The 8507-nt window shown below is 43.4% G+C and overlaps 1 long non-coding RNA gene across 2 annotated transcripts; it reads left to right on the forward strand.

Moving 5' to 3' along the window:
- The first annotated feature begins 1380 nt into the window (after positions 1 to 1380).
- LOC117974110 (uncharacterized) lies at positions 1381 to 7979 on the forward strand. 2 transcript variants are annotated; one of them, XR_009308074.1, is made up of 6 exons: positions 1389 to 2636; positions 3133 to 3372; positions 3774 to 4078; positions 4531 to 4636; positions 6804 to 7180; positions 7469 to 7979. It is a non-coding gene; the product is annotated as an uncharacterized LOC117974110 (long non-coding RNA). The 2 variants fall into 2 exon arrangements; XR_009308073.1 differs by having other exon boundaries at positions 1381 to 2636; positions 3774 to 4636.
- Positions 7980 to 8507: the final 528 nt, after the last annotated feature.

Below are 8507 nucleotides of genomic sequence, written 5' to 3' on the forward strand. Positions count from 1 at the left end.
TAGCCTAGCGGTGATCACCTACCACTTGAACTGCTTGTGCATTGTAAATAAAACCTGGACACCTGAGCGCTCTTTCAAATCCAACCTGTGTGTCTCTCGTCTATCGGCAGATACCCACACCCTCTCACATATATTAAAGGAAACCTGGTATGTTTTTGAAAAGCCCCTAGTTCAACATTACATTATGAATGGAGACCATGAGCCCAGTGCTTATGAGCTGAAGAGGGGCATTAGCTCAGCAAAAACTCATCAGTGAATAGAGAGCCATCTAGCAATTGAAAGCAGAAACTAAGTACATGAATCAGTAAATAAAGGCTAGGGAACAATAAAGTTAAACTGGCAGGTGTTTAGGGCACAAATGGTGTACCCTTAATGAAGGAAAAAAGAGAGAAGGTGGTTTAAAAGCTAAGCAACTAGTTTCTGGGCCAAAACAACACACATTATGCTTTGTTTCTAGACTGGGCAGCATTCTCCATCTATCCATCGACACATTTGGGAGAACTGCACTGTGCTGTTTAAAATCCACCCTACAAGCCGTGTATAATTCAGTATGCTAATGTGACATTATTCAGCAGGTTTCATTTGACTTTATGAAGCAAAATAAGTTAGCACTCATTTCAACCACTTGAAGCAAAATAAGTTAGCACTCATCAAATCCCGCGGCGTTCTGGGACAAGTGGGAGGGGCGGAGCCCGCAGCACAAACACAAACAAAGGCAGCCAGGCTTCCCAGCGACAGCGTGTGGGGAGAAGTACGAGTGGACAAGTACAAGGCAGTTAGAAGCAGAAAGGAGGAATTATATCTTTAAATTTGGAGTTGCTTTAATCAGAAAACATTGCAGCTGCGTGTATTTTTCTGATAACAAGCTGAAACTTGGAGCAGCTGATTCAAATCCCGCGGTGTTTAAGCGCTCAGTCCCATCCCCATTGTCTAAAACAAGCAACGGTACATCGCATCTCCTCTTCAGTCACTGCGTGTAAACTGGAGCACGTGAAGCGTCCTGTCTCCAACGCCATAGAGTTCACACAAACTGTCTGCAAATTAAAAAAAAACTGTTATATTAAAACAACCCTCTGTGAAGCACTGACACGAACGATTCTTTGTGTTAAACTTAAATGCAATTCCATCAGCTACACTCGTTCATCTGCAATTCAAATGTTTGCTGACTTCAAAACAATACACGCGTCCAAATTCAGATTTCAAAATACATTTTAAAAAAGGTTTTTGAGTGGGTGCGGAGCCAAAGCGCAGGCAAGCAAGCAGTGAGGCACACTGCCCCCTCCCGTGGACACACACCGGTACTACAGCCAGAGGGACTGTGACGCTGGGAGTCCTAGCAACACTGCAGCCGAATTAATGACGTGTATTATTATTATTATTATGATAATGATGATGATGTTTGTAGGAATCACGATTTCTGTGATTTATGACTCATGCTGTGTAGGGCGTCTCGTATTTTTATCAGAGCGATGTCATTTTTCACAGTTTTGGTCGCTCAGCTTTCACGGGCAGTTTCCCTTCCCAAGCTCCAGAGGTTTACAGTGAAAACTGCGAACGCTATCTTCACAAACAGCGACAGACGGGCCAATCGGGGCGGGGACGTCACAAACGCGCTCGAGTCATGCGGAGCCGCCGCCACGGAGGCGCTCGGCTCCCTCCAGTGGACACGCAGCGGTACTGCAGTCGGGAGGCGCTGGAAGATTATTTGATGAATTCCTTACCGATGCGGCTATCTCGTGGAGAGAAAGTGGAACGGTTACGTCATGTCCTAAACAATCTGATTGGATAAAAGACAAGTCACAAATTAAATGACTTCTGATTGGCGAACGCAGTTAGCGAATCAAAAGTTAGAAATGCGTTACCTAATTTGTATAGACCCTATGGCTGTCCAACGTGCGCACCTGTTTAAAAATATACATTTATTATTAATAAAACATTTTTTAGTACACGTGTCCACGTCAGTATTTTAATAATATTATATTTTCATGCTTTTAGTGAAGAATTGTTTTACTATCAGTCATATTTTAAAACGGGCAGTTTCGAAATAACCAAAGAAAACAACGATTCTAAACCGGAACGTGCCTGAAGGAATCAACTGTAGTTCTCTTTTATAGCGGTTTAAAATGTATCTAAAAGTGTTTGCAATAATTTAATCTCAGACGTAGAAATATAACCAAGATTCACGACGACCATTGTATTGATAGAGCAGTTGTTTAAATAAAAGAGCAGCGTCAGTTTTGGAAATATCACATTTTATATTTGTGTCAGTTTTTAGTTAAGTAAATTGGAAAATTACAAGCGGTGTGTATTTCAGTATGCTAACGTGACGTTTTTCAGCAGGTTTCATTTGATTTTATGAAGCAGAATTAGTTAAAACTGAATTCAGCCCCTTGACAGCAGTTCTAGTAAATGTCCACACGAGGGGAGCATAGGATAGGAAATGAAAGCTAAAGCCTCGTCTGTCTCCCTGAAGTTCGCTACCAATTGTAAAGAGCAGAGGACAGCTCAGCCGGAGGCGTGTGTCTGTGTGAAACGACTTTATTTCATGTGATAAGTTTGTGGAAGAAGGACGCCATGTGAGGAGGCGTTTGCTATTGTTTTACACAGACTACGAGGGACAGCGCTCGTTAAACCAGGTGAGTGCATCTCGTTTACTTTGTCTATTATTCAGTGCAGCGGTTGTTTTTGAATCCCGCATTTTTAATAACAAATGGCCGTCCGGACCCGCTTGTGACTGTTTGCTGATTGGCTTTTAATAATGTGTTTGTCTTTGTGAGCTCTGATCAGCAGGGTGCGGTTTGACGGGGGTGTGATTTCCCCGGCTATATTGACTGGGGGTCATCTTTATTGTTTATAATCGTACGTTGTTACTGCCTTTTAGCTCTTGAGCATAATAATCTCAATCCCGTTTGAAATGACACTAAGTGCATTTGCATGGTGGCAGATGAGGGATGTCACTTCACTCGAGACTTGTGTACTGATGAAGATGTAGTTTCAGTGTTTAATGCTCATCCCCTCACTGTGTGTTTGTGTGTTCTTGTCTCTCTCCTGTCCTGTGAGGATGAAGATGTAGTTTCAGTGTTTAATGCTCATCCCCTCACTGTGTGTCTTTGTGTTCTTGTCTCTTGACAGGTCTGTGAGGATGAGAAGGTCTCCACAGTCTGGAGTCTGATCTCTGAGAGCCTCAACATACCTGTCAATCAACAGGGACTCCTCTACAAAGGCAAGGCGCTGGCAGGTAGGCTGAACAGCACAGCACAGCACAGCTCACCCCTCGCCTCACCCTGGGTCAGTGTGGCACAGCCTGCCTGCTCTTCTGAACAAACACTTCAGCCCTGCCGACGCAGTGAGAGTCTGGAGCAGCAACACAAGGTAACCTGAACACAATAAACACACACACTGCTATACACACACACACACACACACACACACACACACACACACACACACACACAGTGAGAGGCTGGAGCAGCTACACAAGGTAAATTGAACACAATAAACACAGACACTGCTACACACACAGACACACACACAGACACACACACAGTGAGTCTGGAGCAACTACACAAGATAAATTGAACACAATAAATACTGCTACACACACAATCCTAGCTGCAGCACATGCACAGTGTTATACAGACACACACAGACACAGCTGTACAGTGACACAGAGACGCACACACAATCACAGCTGCAGCACACACACTCTGAAATGCAGGTGTAGAGCAGCGTGTAGTTGTGACTCTGTGTCTCTCCCTCTGCCTCTCTCTCAGGATTACGAGCGGAGGCTGCGCTTGTTGAGCCTGGATGATATGGAGCGGCTGGCGACCTGCATGCTTCACCCTGAGGCTGTGGAGTGCATGGAGCTGTCCTTCCTGGACTGAGGAATACTGCTGCTGCCCTCTCCACCTCTCCCCTCTCTGCTCTCCTCTCTCCTCTGTCCTCCCCCTCTCCTCTCCTCTCCTTACTTTGTTTAAAAGAATAGAAGCACACCCAGTGAGCAAGGCATTGAGCAGCCCCACATCCCGCTTCACAATACCGCTACATATTGACTGACTGTTCGCATTGTGTGTGTTTGGTAAGACAAACCACATTTTCTACTTCTACTTTCTACGATTGGGCAAGTCAGCGGTTGTTTGATAACAGAACATAAAACATCACAGAGTGGGTTGAACTGCATTGCTGCAAATCAAGGCCCTTTAAAATGTGTACCTTCCCAGCTCAGGTATTGCGGAGGTAAAGAGACACTTCCTACAGGAGGACAGGACGTTGTCAAGGAGGGGATGTCGTCACGTGTCCTGAGGGCTTTCTTAAAAACATTGTTTTATTATTTCTAAGCGTACGTTGTTACTGCCTTTTAGCTCTTGAGCATAATAATCTCAATCCCGTTTGAAATTACAGTAAGTGCATTTGCATGGTGCAGATGAGGGATGTCGCTTCACTCGAGACTTGTGTACTGATGAAGATGTAGTTTCAGTGTTTAATGCTCATCCCCTCACTGTGTGTCTGTATGTTCTTGTCTCTTGACAGGTCTGTGAGGATGAGAAGGTCTCCACAGTCTGGAGTCTGGTCTCTGACAGGCTCAACATACCTGTCAATCAACAGGGACTCCTCTACAAAGGCAAGGCGCTGGCAGGTAGGCTGAACAGCACAGCACAGCTCAGCACTCAGTTAAAAAGCATGCATGTTATTCTACATATATCTATTAACAGTAACACCTGCAAACAAATTGTTTTCAATCTTTTATCATCTTTGAGTTGCATGAAGTGTTTTAACCCTATGCTGCCTACGGGGAATAAACATATCCAGTCATAAACATGAACACTTTCTGTTTAAACACTTGTAGTTTTGGAACCTTAAATCAGAAATGAAAACCTAATACACCTACAGAAAGGCATTAAGTAGATCTTTCCATTGATGTAATTTATTTTGTTGTGGGGTGATTTTATTTTTATTTTCATGTGAGCTACACCTCCCAAAAAATTATCGAAATATGAAAAATAATATTTTTAAAAATTGGTCAATTTCAACCTCTTCCCAAGAGTTTATATATATATATATATATATATATATATATATATATATATATATATATATATATATATATATATATATATATATATAACTAGAGTATATTGTAGCTGCACAATTTTCCAAGGAATTCAAATCTGAAATCAGAATTGAAATATCTTGAACAGTTGCAGAGCTAGATAAGGTTTTGCAATGCCTAGTATTTTACAAAAATCAACTTCTGAAATGGCAAAGGCAGACCAGGGTTAAAACTTGGCAAAAAGTGAGACTGGAAACACTATTGCCCTGTTTGAGATACAATTATATTTCAGTACAAAAATAAAGAAACAACACACAAGTTATCAAGTAAAATGTTTAATTTTTTTATTTGAAAAAAAAGTATATTACAAATAAAACTCTGAAATTAAGAATTTTATTTGGGAGGGAGGGAGACAAAAAAAATAAAACCTTCCATATTGTTCTGTATATATTTAATTTCAAAACTACCCTGCAGTTGAAGTGCTGGACTGGGGCTCCTCCAGATCACTCTCCTCCTCCTCCTCCTCCTGCAGCAGCTCTTCATCAGGGAGGTCCTCCTCCATGGCGTACATGCCCTCGATCTCTTCCTCAGTCAGGGCCCTCCTCCTCTTCAGTGACTAAACCACATGCTAGAGCTGATTGTCTCCATCCATTTTCTGGCTTGCACACACCCACATAAAACATTAAAATAAATACCAATTAATAATAATAATATTAATACTAATATTAATATTCTGCTCCATCCTTTTTCACACACATAAAAAAGTAAACAAGTAATAAAATACATGGCTAAATAATAATAGTGACAACAGCTAAATAATGTTTTCTGTTCTTTACACACAGTAAACGAGTAATAAAATACATGGCTAAATAATAACTACAGCTAAATGTCTTTGTTTTTTACATAGGCTACATACACAACGTAAAAATAAAAACTAAATAAGGTGTTTTCCTCATTCTTTTACACATCGAATAAAAAGTTAAAAAATAATAGATGCATAATTAAATAATAATAACGACTACAGAGAAATAATGAATCGACTAGAAAAAGTAAAACACAGACGTACACAAACGCCTAACTTTGCATCACATGCGATAGACCTGTTAGTTTTGCCTTCTCTCCTGAGGAAAAACAAGTCTAAAATAAAAACGTATGTGAAACTAACTATAAGAAAGATGTTTAACAAAACAAACAAACAAAACAAAACGTGGTGTTGGTACAGTAGTTCCTCTTGTCTACAGCAGTCATGAAGTTAGCCCTGCCCAGCAAGCAAGCGCACACACAAGAGACACAGCGAAAACAAAACAAAAATAAACACTGCAGATGTACTCAGCACAAAAAAACAATATCAAGTTGAAAAAAACAACAACAACAATATGGTTAATTAGCCCAAGTACCTCCCGTTTAGATGATATGTAGATTAGCACTCTTGGGATTGTAAAACTGGAGATACAGAGCTTCGACTCTGCTGTGCACTCAGTCACAATGGCGCCAACAGAGACTCGCCCTTGTAATCAAAATATTATATGTCCCGCCCACCCTAGCCCTAAACCAATGGTATCATGGCAAGCCCCGTAGTCATGGCTATGACTCATACTTTAAAAAAACAAAATTGCTGATTGGACGGCAGAGATATGACGTGTTTTGTCATCGTAACAAAAGTTCTGAAATTACACCGAGTCAGCAGCTAAGGGTTAATCTACCTGGTCTTGAATCTCTCCTGTTTCTCCCCCTCCCTCTCTCTCTCTCTCAGATGAGCACAGACTGTCACACGACTCCATCGCTCCCGATTCCAAGCTGAACTCGTTGTGACGCCCCCAACAGAGAAAGTGTCACCCGAGCAAGAACAGCACTCCGTGTCACCCCTCCTCTCAGACCTCACCCCTCACCCTCGCCTCACCCCTCCTGTCACACCTCACCCTTCGCCACACCCCTACTCTCACACCTCACCCCTCCTCTCACCCCTCGCCACACCCCTCCTCTCACACCTCACCCCTCCTCTCACCCCTCGCCTAACCCCTCCTCTCACGCCTCGCCTCACCCCGGGTCAGTGTGGCACAGCCTGCCTGCTCTTCTGAACAAACACTTCAGCCCTGCCGACGCAGTGAGAGTCTGGAGCAGCAACACAAGGTAACCTGAACACAATAAACACACACACTGCTATACACACACACACACACACACACACACAGTGAGAGTCTGGAGCAGCTACACAAGGTAACCTGAACACAATAAACACTGCTACACACACAATCCTAGCTGCAGCACATGCACAGTGTTATACAGACACACACAGACACAGCTGTACAGTGACACAGAGACGCACACACAATCACAGCTGCAGCACACACACTCTGAAATGCAGGTGTAGAGCAGCGTGTATTTGTGACTGTGTCTCTCCATCTGCCTCTCTGTCAGGATTACGAGCGGAGGCTGTGCTTGTTGAGCCTGGATGATATGGAGCGGCTGGCGACTCGCATGCTTCACCCTGAGGCTGTGGAGTGCATGGAGCTGTCCTTCCTAGACTGAGGAATACTGCTGCTGCCCTCTCCACCTCTCCCCTCTCTTCTCCCCTCTCCCCTCTCTCCTCTCCTCTTTACTCTCTCCTCCCCCTCTCCTCTCCTCTCCTTACTTTGTTTAAAAGAATAGAAGCACACCCAGTGAGCAAGGCATTGAGCAGCCCCACATCCCGCTTCACGATACCGCTACATATTGACTGACTGTTCGCATTGTGTGTGTTTGGTAAGACAAACCACATTTTCTACTTTCTGCTATTTTAAAAGGAGCCCAGTTTGGTGCAGGAGGCTTGTGGGTAACAGAGTGTGTTTTTGCTGGGGACTGCAGCCCTTCCATTACCATTGCTCGTAGAGGGGAGATTGTTTTACTTTCAAGCCTTTTTCTTTAATAAATCCGGACGTTTGGAAATACATACTGTGTGGGCGTTTCCCTTCTTCATGGCTCCATGCAGCATCCTGTCACACAACAAGCCCTGAAAGGGGATCTATACATATTTATTCTCAATCACCAGGCAGTAATTGCAGCTACAATACAGACACACAACGTGTCACTTTTATTGGCTGAAACTTTAAACTACGACTAGAAGCCTCTGAAGCCTTTTCATGGCCCTCCACCTGTCCTTGATCAGAACGCTGTCCTTCCTCTAAGGGGTCGCTTTCCATGCTAATCTTCCGTTTCCTCTGCAGAAAGGACAGGACAGTATTCACAGAGCTCCCTTCACTCCCGCAAAGCCAAGACATCCAGGCTCTTGTACTGCTTTGCTCCCCAGCGCCCGAGTGCTTGCTGGCAGTGCTGAGGCACGCTCACCCTGAACAGCAGCGCTAGCTTTGCCTATTGAGGAAGGCTTGGCGCTCCCGTTGGTTCATCAGTAATAATGATTTAGTGGAGACAGTAAGGTGCTCGGGGGGGGGATGAAAGTTTACATCAGAATAGAAACTTT

This window comes from Acipenser ruthenus, chromosome 21 (assembly GCF_902713425.1).
Source record: "Acipenser ruthenus chromosome 21, fAciRut3.2 maternal haplotype, whole genome shotgun sequence".
Lineage (NCBI taxonomy): Eukaryota > Metazoa > Chordata > Actinopteri > Acipenseriformes > Acipenseridae > Acipenser > Acipenser ruthenus.